This window comes from Sinocyclocheilus grahami, unplaced genomic scaffold, assembly GCF_001515645.1.
Source record: "Sinocyclocheilus grahami isolate Dianchi unplaced genomic scaffold, SAMN03320097.WGS_v1.1 scaffold3564.1, whole genome shotgun sequence".
Classification (NCBI taxonomy): domain Eukaryota; kingdom Metazoa; phylum Chordata; class Actinopteri; order Cypriniformes; family Cyprinidae; genus Sinocyclocheilus; species Sinocyclocheilus grahami.
Window position 1 is genome coordinate 3,295 of NW_015508668.1, and position 261 is coordinate 3,555.

The following is a 261-nucleotide window of genomic DNA, read 5'->3' on the forward strand; positions in this document are numbered from 1 at the left end:
TCTCTCGTCTGTGTCTCTGTGTCTCTTCTGGGTCTCTCTGTGTCTCATGTCTGTCTCCTCTGTGTCTCTCGTCTGTGTCTGTGACTCATCTGCGTATCTCTGTGTCTCATGTCTGTCTCATCTGTGTCTCTCGTCTGTGTCTCTGTGACTCATCTGCGTCTCTCTGTGTCTCATGTCTGTCTCATCCGTGTCTCTCGTCTGTGTCTCTGTGACTGATCTGTGTCTCATGTCTGTCTCATCTGTGTCTCTCGTCTGTGTCTC